The sequence below is a fragment of the Triticum aestivum genome, chromosome 7D (assembly GCF_018294505.1).
Source record: "Triticum aestivum cultivar Chinese Spring chromosome 7D, IWGSC CS RefSeq v2.1, whole genome shotgun sequence".
In the NCBI taxonomy this organism is placed as follows: domain Eukaryota; kingdom Viridiplantae; phylum Streptophyta; class Magnoliopsida; order Poales; family Poaceae; genus Triticum; species Triticum aestivum.
This window is the reverse complement of record NC_057814.1, coordinates 203454097-203467150: the sequence shown is the minus strand read 5'-3', so window position 1 is coordinate 203467150 and position 13054 is coordinate 203454097.

The following is a 13054-nucleotide window of genomic DNA, read 5'->3' as shown; positions in this document are numbered from 1 at the left end:
AAGGATCCTCTTAGCGAGAGGGGGTCAATCTCCATCAACATCTTCACTAGTACCATCTCCTCTCAAACCCTAGTTCATCTCTTCTATTCGATCTCGATACCAAAACCTCAGATTGGTACCTGTGGGTTGCTAGTAGTCTTGATTACTCCTTGTAGTTGATGCTAGTTGGTTTATCCTGTGACACCCCCGATTTGACCGTACACTAATCATGCACGCAAATGTGTACGATCAAGATCAGGGACTCACGGGAAGATATCACAACACAACTCTACAACATAAATAAGTCATACAAGCATCATAATACAAGCCACGGGCCTCGAGGGCTCGAATACAAGTGCTCGATCATAGACGAGTTAGCGGAAGCAACAATATCTGAGTACAGACATAAGTTAAACAAGTTTGCCTTAAGAAGGCTAGCACAAAAGTAGCAACGATCGAAAAGGCAAGGCCTCCTGCCTGGGACCTCCTAACTACTCCTCGAAGCCGAACTCCATGTAGAATCATCCTCGGGATCTCTAGCTCCTGGACTCCAGCATCTGGTTGCGACAACCAGGTATAGAAGGGGAAAAGAGGGAGAAAAGCAACCGTGAGTACTCATCCAAAGTACTCGCAAGCAAGGAGCTACACTACATATGCATGGGTATATGTGTAAAGGGCCATATCGATGGACTGAACTGCAGAATGCCAGAATAAGAGGGGGATAGCTAATCCTGTCGAAGACTACGCTTCTGGCCACCTCCATCTTGCAGCATGTAGAAGAGAGTAGATGGTAAGTTCACCAAGTAGCATCGTATAGCATAATCCTACCCGGCGGTCCCCTCCTCGTCGCCCTGTTACAGAGCGATCACCGGGTTATATCTGGCACTTGGAAGGGTGTGTTTTATTAAGTATCCAGTTCTAGTTGTCATAAGGTCAAGGTACAACTCCGGGTCGTCCTTTTACCGAGGGACACGGCTATTCGAATAGATAAACTTCCCTGCAGGGGTGCACCACATAACCCAACACGCTCGATCCCATTTGGCCGGACACACTTTTCTGGGTCATGCCCGGACTCGTAAGATCAACACGTCGCAGCCCCACCTAGGCTCAACAGAGAGGTCAGCACGCCGGTCTAAACCCTATGCGCGCAGGGGTCTGGGCCCATCGCCCTATGCACACCTGCACGTTGCATACGCGACCGGAAGCAGACCTAGCCCCCTTAATACAAGCGCGAGCTTACGGTCCAATGCGGCGCGCGCCACTCAGTCGCTGACGTCAAGAAGAGCTTCAGCTAATACCACGACGCCGGGATACCCATAACTACTCCCGCGTATGGTTAGTGCATATAGACCAAATGGCCAGGCTCAGATCAAATACCAAGATCTCGTTAAGCGTGTTAAGTATCCACGAACGCCGACCAGGGCCAGGCCCACCTCTCCTAGGTGCTCTCAACCTGCCCTATCGCTCCGCCACAAAGTAACAGTCGGGGGCCATCAGGAACCCAGGCCCACCTCTACCGGGATGGAGCCACCTGTCCTTTCAGCCCCCTCATCAGAATCACTTGCGGGTACTCCTCGAGCCGACCCGACTTTAGTCACCACATGTGTCATGTATATAATGTATATAGTATATACCCGTGATCACCTCCCAAAGTGATCACGGCCCAGTAGTATAGCATGGCAGACGAACAAGAGTGTAGGGCCACTTATGGAACACTAGCATCCTATACTAAGCAGTAGGATAGCAGGTAAGGGTAACAACTGTAGCAACAATGACAGGCTATGCATCAATATAGGATTAACTGAAAGCAGTAACATGCTACACTACTCGTGCAAGCAGTATAGAGAAGGAATAGGCGATATCTGGTGATCAAGGGGGGGCTTGCTTGGTTGCTCTGGCAAGAGAGAGGGGTCGTCAGCTCCGTAGTCATACGGGGCACCAGCAGCGGCGTCGGTCTCGTAGTCTACCGGAGAGAAGAGGGGGAAGAAACAATGAATACAATGCAAACAGATGCATAACGATGCATGACAAAGCAAACGCGGTGTTAGGTGTGCCCTAACGCGGTAAGGAGTGATACCGGCGAAGGGGGAAAACATCCGGGAAAGTGCTCCATGTTAGGAACGTGTGGCTGACAAACGGACTACGTATTCGGATTCGTCTCGTCATTCTGAGCAACTTTCATGTACAAAGTATTTTCATCCGAGCTATGGATTATTTTATATTAATTTATAAAGATTTTAATAATTTCTGGAATTTAATTAATTATTTAATTTAATACGAAAATGGATTTATGACATCAGCATGATGTCATGCTGACGTCAGCAGTCAACATTGACCATTGACCTGGTCAACCTGACATGTGGGTCCCACCTGTCAGGGACTGTTTAGCTAATTAACAGTGGTTAATTAGGTTAACTTATTATTAGGTTAATTAAGTTTAATTAGTTTAAGTTAACAGGATTAATTAAGTTAATTATTTAGTTAATTAATTATTTTTATTATTATTTATTTATTTATTATATGTTTTTTTTAATTTTTTTTCTAAACGTTCTGTGGGCGGGGCCCATGTGTCATAGGCCCCAGGGGCCTTAGTGGGTTCGGGCGCGGGGGGGGCAGCTCGAGCGGGCGCAGGTCCAGGGGTGGGCGCACCCGGCAGCGCGTCGGAGCAGAGGAGGCCGCTGGCCATGGCGCCGCCCAGGCGGCTGGAGCGACGACTGGACGGCGATGGCGCGCGACCGCATGGCAGTAGCAGCTGCGGTAAGTGGTGGAGCGGCGAGACGACGAGGTGCGGCGCAAGGTGGGGGTCGCCGTGATTGGGTCGTCGGACGCGGGTGCGGTCAGGGCCGGACCGGGCGGCTGCGCGGTGGCGCGGGCAGAGCCGCGCCGGAGCAGCAACGAGCAGGGGGAGAGGCGCACGAGGCACGCTGCAAGCGGGCGGAAGGTGCGGCGGCCGGAGCAGCGCAGTGCAGAGGGCGTGGCCCCGCGGCGATGCGCCCGTGCAGCGCAGGGGTACGGCGAGCGGCGCGGTGAACGCGGGAAAAGAGGAGGGAAACGGGGCGGCTCACAGCGTTGCCGAGAAGGGGGGTTGACGTGGCTTGCGGAGGAGGACGGGGACGCGAGATCCGGCGATGACGGAGGAGCTCCGGCGAATGGCGCTCGGCGACGGTGGTTCAGGGCGGCGTCGAGGTCGTGGCCCGAACCAGTTACGGATCGGGGAGGGGGTGAGGACGGGGCGACGACGATGAGGAGAAGCAGGCCGGCGGGGGCGAGGCGGCGTCGGGCGGTCCGGGCGGCGGCGTCGCTGGGGAGAGGTGGCGGGGTCGGGACGAGGCCGACGGGGGGGGGGGGGCGGGGCGTCGGGGGCGAGCGGTGCGACGGGGTCGTCGGGGCGGCGTCGCCCCGATTGGATCGGGGGAGTGAGGGGGAGAGAGAGCGAGAGGGGGATCGAGTGGGAGTGGGGTAGTGGGGGGCGACGGGGTGGATAGGGTTCCACCGACAAGGGGATAAGGGGAGTGGTGCTGGGCCGCAGCTGGGCCGGCCTGTTGCTGGGCCAGAGCCTAGTTGGGGGGGTTGCTTTCCTTTTTTTGTCTTTACCTTTTCTATTTTCTTTTTCTTATTTGTAGTTTCTTTTATTTTTTTAGTTTTACAAAAATTACCACTAGTGCCCAAATTTGTATTTATCAACAAACTACTGTGAGATTAATCCTTAACCCATAATAAAATAGTTTTGGCATTTTATAAATTCAATAGGCATTTGTTTAATTGTTTTCACTATTGTTTTAGTTGTTTTAGAGCCTTTAAATATTTTATCAAAGCTTGGTTTCTCCACCATAATTACTTACGATTTATTTGACACAACTCGAACATTTTAGTTTTGATATTTGAAAATTTTACAGTTTGCCTATATTTTAGATTTTAATTTGAATCGTTTTTGAACTAACTCCAGTTATCAACAGTAACCGAGGTGACGTGGCACCATTAGCAGAGGTTTACTGTAGCTTGATTATCCGGGCGTCACAATTCTCCTCCACTACAAGAAATCTCGTCCCGAGATTTAAGAGGGAAGTAAAGGGGGAAGGTTCGGGTTACGAAATTCTACGGAGTGTTCTTTGGCTTGGTTGTTCTTCTCGAAGAGGTTGATCCATTACATTGATGTCTTCATTCTGCTGTTTCAGGTCATCATGATGAAGTTGTCGTCCTTTCTTCGGGAACTCCATCGTACGTATGAAAGAATAAGGGGGTATTCTGGGAGAACGGACCTCTGCAAGGTTGACTATCTGGTCAATATCATCGGGGAAGGTGGCGGAAAGTAACTCTCGAACTAAATCTTAAGAAAAAGCCAAGAGCAAGTAAGAAAGTACCATGAGAAGTTTCAAACAGGTAGGCAATCGTTCGAAGCCTGAAACAAAGGGTGAAAGGGGGTTCAAAGCAATCGGAATAAGTATTATGTCTGATGCCAGTATAGATCAGTAGGACGGTGGTTCGTGAATCATATACGAGGCCATGCGCGATGAATAAATTTGGGAACAGGGGGTATAGGAGAGTCAGGTTTTGATCCTATGGAACTGTGGGTTATGGGCCCACCTCTGTGGGTTAGGGGCCCACCATGTGGGTTAAAAATAGGAGCGGTGACATCTTGCACGGTCATGATAGCCAGGCATGTCCGAGAGTAGCATGTCAGTTATGTCGGCAACACGTTGGTACCAAGGGCGAGGGACGAAGAGAACCATTTTCCTGCTCATCGAAACGAGGCGGACCATTAGGCAAAGTTCTCGTCCATCGGTGGCTACCGGGATGTCATCAACAATAGTAACAGGGTCTTGCTGACAGAATTGTACACCAAGGTGTTTACATAAGCAGGAGAATATTACTGCTTAGATCATATAGAACTCAAGAAGGGTTAAACAAAAGAATGGAAAGGAAAATATCATTATCAGATTAAACAGAACAATGGAAAGGAAAATGTGTTTAAACACATATTTCAAGGGTATATTCTTCCCAAGGGTAAGCAGAGCATGATATCCATGTCGGGATGTAACGTAGAAAACCCTTTAGGAAAGAGGAGAGAAATTTCATGCCATTACCCATACAACGGTGTTTGGATAATTGGGTAGGAAACAATTAGCTTTGGGCTTCAAATGTTTTTATCGAAGATCGGAGTACCATAGACATGCTTCGAGATAGCATTGACATGGTCAACAGGTGAAGATCAGACTTTGGAAACAAAAAGGATCCATCAGGAACAACTTATAGAATAAGTCTTACAATTCCCTCATGGAAGAATAGCTAACCTTGCTAAAAGGGAAAACTTATAACAATAGGTCCTCCCGCCAGGTGTGCTGGGTATCATCACCTTACCGGGTCATAAATAGGCCAATGTTATAACTCTTGGAAATATGTTCCAACCATCATATCTGACCGAGATTCAGATATGATTGGTGTCAGGATAACTCAGACTCAGGATGCCTGAGAAGAAAGGTGCAACACAAATTGTCGAAACGACATCGAAGATTCTCGGGAGATGAACTATGGAAGCGAGTTCCGAACAAGGGTTCATCATTACATCAAGGAGAGGTGAGGAGATGACTGATTGACTCAGCGACAATCCATTGAGATTTCCAAAAGATGGATTTCCACCACTATGTGAACAAGGAGATAACATTAGCTAGATCGAATGACTTAATGATGTATGCTCAAGGAAAACATACACAGTTAAACATTGGTTGAAATGTGCACCCGAAATATGGGCTAGGTAGCACAATCAATGTTCGAATGATGATTCATTAAGCCATAGACGTAGAATGAAACTATAGACCAATAACTTCAAAGCAATAGGGTTGCTAGAAGTTTAGAATTTACACATCACAGACCATTTGTCGGTATTCCTTTTAGAATCAACATGGGGACCAAGAAAGAATGGTGATGGGGAGAAGTATCACTGTACCAAGATGTCATACGAGGTGGTGAAATTCTTACGACATACTTGACATAAAAGATGGTAATACTCCAAGGTAGAACATATCATAAGCTAGATAGCAAGGAAATCAAGGTACAACACAAAACACGAACAAGTTTGTGTTGAATGGAAGGCAATAAAATGGTCGATGATAAAACAAATCATCGAGGGCAAGGATGGTATTTCTCATCCAGAATTTGATAGATATCTTGGAAGAGCTCAGAATGTTGATGATGTTCATGACACATTTGTAGCGAGAATTTATGAAGAGGTAATCGATCGGCGATGACATCAAGTCAAAGGAATGATTAAGCAAAAAGTTATTGGAACCAGGGGTACGACACAAACTCGAAATCAAGCTTGCTGTTCAAGGCAAAATGATACGACGAGGAAAATCGACGTAAGCTTAGCTCAGCGTCGAAAGTGGTGCTCCGGGAATAAAGACCAGGTAGCACAGTTAAAATCGGCACGATAATGACATAGCCGAGCAGGCTAGGGATGACGTGATCGAGTACGAACTCGTAAACAAAGGAGATTACTAAGAGTTGTTTAACCGTGATGCGGACTCGATTCAGTTATCGATGTCCTTGAGTGTTTAATAACTCGGAGCCCGTGAAAAATTGGAATCAATGAGAATGTAATACTTGATGGGGAACTCATAAGAAGTTATGCAGTTCCGTGATAATGTCGAGATACCAGGGGGGTAATACTCGACGACAAACCAAAGTAGAGGTTGGACTGGGGTATTGCTCTGCAGAAGACAAGTGCCTAACTTGTACGAGAAATGGTGTTTAAAGGAGAACATGGTCGGAACTTTGCAAAAGGCCAGATCCTAGATATAAGATGAACTTATACCAAGGGAATAATTAATTTAAGAAAAGCTTTAATGATAAGATCTACATCGTGTCCATGGGCATGAACGCAAAGTTCAAGGTCGACTCCCACTTCTTCAATGCATAACCTTTCATTCACATCTCGCGTTTGATGAAGTTGCAGTGTTGAAAATTTTTATCTGGCAAAATACCAGAAGAGTATGACTCATGAAAACTTTCGAGTTCACACATATTATGAAAGGCATAGGTTCAACCCATCAAGGCATCTTAGGAACATATACCACAAACTTCGGAGTAAATATTACAAGCTCGAAAGAAGAGCATTGTTCAAAAACAGATGATACAATTTACCAAAGGCATTATATACCCATGGAAAGGCTCACAAGGTTATTCAATATGAAGGACACTGTCGGATAAAATCCAACAAAGGATCTGGTGGTCCACAAGGGATCTGACGTGAGCAACGGTACTCCACTAGAGGAAGAAGAATGCATGGAGATCAGATTATAGAAACAACTGACTAACTCAAAGCTCAAAGGCAAAGGGATTATGATTTCCAAATCAAGGGATCCGAAGCAATGCTCTAATTAGGGATGGATAAGTTGAATAGCCTTAGGGATACAATCGATAGTAGTTTGATTAGTCGAGAACCAGCTCCTGTTCAAATGACATCTGAGCCGGCAGGATGAATGCTAGGATTCGACTGAGGAATGCGAGCATCGCAACATATTGAATCAACAGACTCAAATGATAATGACAAAGGATGCCAATAGGATTACCAGACTTATGGGATTAATCATAATTAAAGCAAGCAAGAAATTCCGGAGCAATAGGTTGCTAAGGATTTTCGGAAGATCGAATGGTATTTCGAAGACTTTGTGAAATACTTGAATCATTTGGGGATGAGCGGATACTCGATAAGTGCGAGAAATTATTCGTAGGGGTATTCAGGTGACAAGGAACAGCAAGGCAGTAAGCTCAAAGGATTCTCGGAACAACAGAGAGAATTTCGGGGTATCATGTAATAACAAGGTCAACGGGGAAACATTGTATGAATGGCGAGTATACGTGGTTATCCATAGGAGTTTATCGATGGAAGGGAATTGCAAAAGCGATGAACACAAGTTCTCGGGTTAACAGCGGAGAGTGTCTTCAGGGTCTTCACGTGCAACAGACGATCATCAGTAATAAGGGGCTCTCCGGGTGAAAGTGATAACGAGATCCTAATGTTAGATTTAGCGAAATTCATTTAACTCGAATAGAAGAGAGATCATAGTCCCAGAGTATAGACAAGGAGTAAAAGATCCGAAAGCCACCAAATGGCGACGTGGGCCCGTAAGCCACACAGCCATGTTAGTAAAAGTTTTTGCAATGACTAGACTCGACTTCGGCCAAGGAGTTGGAAGGGGGATTCCTACAGGCAGTCGGCTCTGATACCAACTTGTGACGCCCCCGATTTGACCGTACACTAATCATGCACGCAAATGTGTACGATCAAGATCAGGGACTCACGGGAAGATATCACAACACAACTCTACAACATAAATAAGTCATACAAGCATCATAATACAAGCCAGGGGCCTCGAGGGCTCGAATACAAGTGCTCGATCATAGACGAGTCAGCGGAAGCAACAATATCTGAGTACAGACATAAGTTAAACAAGTTTGCCTTAAGAAGGCTAGCACAAAAGTAGCAACGATCGAAAAGGCAAGGCCTCCTGCCTGGGACCTCCTAACTACTCCTCGAAGCCGAACTCCATGTAGAATCATCCTCGGGATCTCTAGCTCCTGGACTCCAGCATCTGGTTGCGACAATCAGGTATAGAAAGGGGAAAAGAGGGAGAAAAGCAACCGTGAGTACTCATCCAAAGTACTCGCAAGCAAGGAGCTACACTACATATGCATGGGTATATGTGTAAAGGGCCATATCAGTGGACTGAACTGCAGAATGCCAGAATAAGAGGGGGATAGCTAATCCTGTCGAAGACTACGCTTCTGGCCACCTCCATCTTGCAGCATGTAGAAGAGAGTAGATGGTAAGTTCACCAAGTAGCATCGCATAGCATAATCCTACCCGGCGATCCCCTCCTCGTCGCCCTGTTAGAGAGCGATCACCGGGTTGTATCTGGCACTTGGAAGGGTGTGTTTTATTAGTATCCAGTTCTAGTTGTCATAAGGTCAAGGTACAACTCCGGGTCGTCCTTTTACCGAGGGACACGGCTATTCGAATAGATAAACTTCCCTGCAGGGGTGCACCACATAACCCAACACGCTCGATCCCATTTGGCCGGACACACTTTTCTGGGTCATGCCCGGCCTCGTAAGATCAACACGTCGCAGCCCCACCTAGGCTCAACAGAGAGGTCAGCACGCCGGTCTAAACCCTATGCGCGCAGGGGTCTGGGCCCATCGCCCTATGCACACCTGCACGTTGCGTACGCGGCCGGAAGCAGACCTAGCCCCCTTAATACAAGCGCGAGCTTACGGTCCAATGCGGCGCGCGCCACTCAGTCGCTGACGTCAAAAGAGCTTCGGCTGATACCACGACGCCGGGATACCCATAACTACTCCCGCGTAGATGGTTAGTGCGTATAGACCAAATGGCCAGACTCAGATCAAATACCAAGATCTCGTTAAGCGTGTTAAGTATCCGCGAACGCCGACCAGGGCCAGGCCCACCTCTCTCCTAGGTGGTCTCAACCTGCCCTGTCGCTCCGCCACAAAGTAACAGTCGGGGGCCGTCAGGAACCCAGGCCCACCTCTACCGGGATGGAGCCACCTGTCCTTTCAGCCCCCTCATCAGAATCACTTGCGGGTACTCCTCGAGCCGACCCGACTTTAGTCACCACATGTGTCATGTATATAATGTATATAGTATATACCCGTGATCACCTCCCGAAGTGATCACGGCCCAGTAGTATAGCATGGCAGACGGACAAGAGTGTAGGGCCACTGATGGAACACTAGCATCCTATACTAAGCAGTAGGATAGCAGGTAAGGGTAACAACTGTAGCAACAATGACAGGCTATGCATCAGGATAGGATTAACGGAAAGCAGTAACATGCTACACTACTCTAATGCAAGCAGTATAGAGAAGGAATAGGCGATATCTGGTGATCAAGGGGGGGCTTGCCTGGTTGCTCTGGCAAGAGAGAGGGGTCGTCAACTCCGTAGTCATACGGGGCACCAGCAGCGCGTCGGTCTCGTAGTCTACCGGAGAGAAGAGGGGGAAGAAACAATGAATACAATGCAAACAGATGCATAACGATGCATGACAAGCAAACGCGGTGTTAGGTGTGCCCTAACGCGGTAAGGAGTGATACCGGCGAAGGGGGAAAACATCCGGGAAAGTGTTCCCGGTGTTTCGCGTTTTCGGACAAACGGACCAGAGGGGGAAAGTTCCATGTTCGCTCTGCTAGGAACGTGTGGCTGACAAACGGACTACGTATTCGGATTCGTCTCGTCATTCTGAGCAACTTTCATGTACAAAGTATTTTCATCCGAGCTACGGATTATTTTATATTAATTTATAAAGATTTTAATAATTTTTGGAATTTAATTAATTATTTAATTTAATTCAAAAATGGATTTATGACATCAGCATGATGTCATGCTGACGTCAGCAGTCAACATTGACCATTGACCTGGTCAACCTGACAGGTGGGTCCCACCTGTCAGGGACTGTTTAGCTAATTAACAGTGGTTAATTAGGTTAACTAATTATTAGGTTAATTAAGTTTAATTAGTTTAACTTAACAAGATTAATTAAGTTAATTAATTACTTAATTAATTAATTATTTTTATTACTAATTATTTATTTATTATATGTTTTTTAATTCTTTTTTTAAAACGTTCTGTGGGCGGGGCCCATGTGTCATAGGCCCCAGGGGCCTTAGTGGGTTCGGGCGCAGGGGGGCAGCCCGAGCGGGCGCAGATCCAGGGGTGGGCGCACCCGGCAGCGCGTCGGAGCAGAGGAGGCCGCTGGCCATGGCGCCGCCCAGGTGGCTGGAGCGACGACAGGACGGCGATGGCGCGCGACCGCATGGCAGTAGCAGCTGCGGGAAGTGGTGGAGCGGCGAGACGACGAGGTGGGGCGCAAGGCGGGGGTCGCCGTGATTGGGTCGTCGGACGCGGGTGCGGTCAGGGCCAGACCGGGCGGCTGCGCGGTGGCGCGGGCAGAGCCGCGCCGGAGCAGCAACGAGGAGCGGGGGAGACGCGCACGAGGCACGCTGCAAGCGGGCGCAAGGTGCGGCGGCCGGAGCAGCGCAGTGCAGAGGGCGTGGCCCCGCGGCGATGCGCCCGTGCAGCGCAGGGGTACGGCGAGCCGCGCGGTGAACGCGGGAAAAGAGGAGGGAAACGGGGCGGCTCACAGCGTTGCCGAGAAGGGGGGTCAATGTGGCTTGCGGAGGAGGACGGGGGAAGCGAGATCCAGCGACGACGGAATAGCTCCGGCGAATGGCGCTCGGCGACGGTGGTTCAGGGCGGTGTCGAGATCGTGGCCCGAACCAGTTACGGATCGGGGAGGGGGTGAGGACGGGGCGACGACGATGAGGAGAAGCAGGCCGGCGGGGGCGAGGCGGCGTCGCTGGGGAGAGGTGGCGGGGTCGGGACGAGGCCGACGGGGGGGCGCGGGGCGTCGGGGGCGAGCGGGGCGACGGGGTCGTCGGGGTGGCGTCGCCCCGATTGGATCGGGGGAGTGGGGGGGAGAGAGAGCGAGAGGGGGATCGAGGGCGAGTGGGGTAGTGGGGGGCGACGGGGTGGATAGGGTTCCACCGACAAGGGTATAAGGGGAGTGGTGCTGGGCCGCAGCTGGGCCGGCCTGTTGCTGGGCCGGAGCCCAGTTGGGGGGTTACTTTCCTTTTTTTTGTCTTTACCTTTTCTATTTTCTTTTTTTATTTGTAGTTTCTTTTTTTTAGTTTTACAAAAATTACCACTAGTGCCCAAATTTGTATTTATCAACAAACTACTGTGAGATTAATCCTTAACCCATAATAAAATAGTTTTGGCATTTTATAAATTCAATAGGCATTTGTTTAATTGTTTTCACTATTGTTTTAATTGTTTTAGAGCCTTTAAATATTTTATCAAAGCTTGGTTTCTCCACCATAATTACTTACGATTTATATGACACAACCCGAACATTTTAGTTTTGATATTTGAAAATTTTACTGTTTGCCTATATTTTAGATTTTAATTTGAATCGTTTTTGAACTAACTCCAGTTATCAACAGTAACCGAGGTGACGTGGCACCATTAGCAGAGGTTTACTGTAGCTTGATTATCCGGGCGTCACATATCCGGTGGAAGATTATATTTTCAGATCCTTAATGATAATTAATACTCCTCTAATCTTGATTATAAATATGTTTTGTGAGTAGTTACGTTTGTTCCTGAGGTCATGGGAGAAGTCTTGTTATAAGTAGTCATGTGAATTTGGTATTCGTTCGATATCTTGATGAGATGTATGTTGGCTCTCCTCTAGTGGTGTTATGTGAACGTCGACTACATGACACTTCACCATTATTTGGGCCTAGGGGAAGGCATTGGGAAGTAAAAAGTAGATGATGGGTTGCTAGAGTGACAAAAGCTTAAACCCAAGTTTATGCGTTGCTTCCTAAGGGGCTGATTTGGATCCATATGTTTCATGCTATGGTTAGGTTTACCTTAATTCTTCTTTTGTAGTTGCGGATGCTTGTGAGAGGGGTTAATCAAAAGTGGGAGGCTTGTCCAAGGAAGGGCAGCTCCCAAGCACCGGTCCACCCACATATCAAATTATCAAAGTAACGAACGTGAATCATATGAGCATGATCAAAACTAGCTTGACAACAATTCCCATGTGTCCTCGGGAGCGTTTTGCTTTATATAAGAGTTCGTCCAGGCTTGTCCTTTGGTACAAAAAGAATTGGGCCACCTTGCTGCACCTTGTTTACTTATTATTACTTGTTACCCGTTACGATTTATCTTATGACAAAACTATCTGTCACCGATAATTTCAGTGCTTGCACAGAATACCTTGCTGAAAACCACTTGTCATTTCCTTCTGCTCCTCGTTGGGTTCGACACTCTTAATTATCGAAAGGACTACAATAGATCCCCTATACTTGTGGGTCATCAATTTCTGCCATTGCCATCCCTGGCCTCAGAGATGTCGGGGTCGCTGGTACTATTTTTTGGGGATATAACTACTGGGTATGACCCGCCCAGGAGGGGCCGGGTAATACCACTGGCGACTTAAAGATGAAGATGGCAGATCATGAAGCAAGCCTATTCAAGGCCCAAGACCC